This window comes from Brassica oleracea, chromosome C3 (assembly GCF_000695525.1).
Source record: "Brassica oleracea var. oleracea cultivar TO1000 chromosome C3, BOL, whole genome shotgun sequence".
Classification (NCBI taxonomy): Eukaryota; Viridiplantae; Streptophyta; class Magnoliopsida; order Brassicales; family Brassicaceae; genus Brassica; species Brassica oleracea.
This window is the reverse complement of record NC_027750.1, coordinates 29,804,959-29,805,260: the sequence shown is the minus strand read 5'-3', so window position 1 is coordinate 29,805,260 and position 302 is coordinate 29,804,959.

Sequence of the window (302 nt, the reverse complement as noted above, 5' to 3'; positions counted from 1 at the left end):
GCGTATTCAACAATTTTGTTGTGTCTGGCAGATGAGATCATCATCGAAGTTTTCGGTGTTGATGCTGCAGCTGATTTGTGGTCTAAGTTAGAGAGTCTATACATGACGAAGTCTCTGACTAAGAAGCTAATTCTGAAACAATGTCTTTTCGCTCTGAGGATGCAAGAAGGTACACAACTCCAAGATCATCTTGACAGTCAAAATTCCATCTTGTTGGATCTGAGGAATATTGATGTTAAGGTGGAAGATGAGGATGCGGCACTGATTTTGTTGGTATCACTACCAAACTCCTATGAGAACTT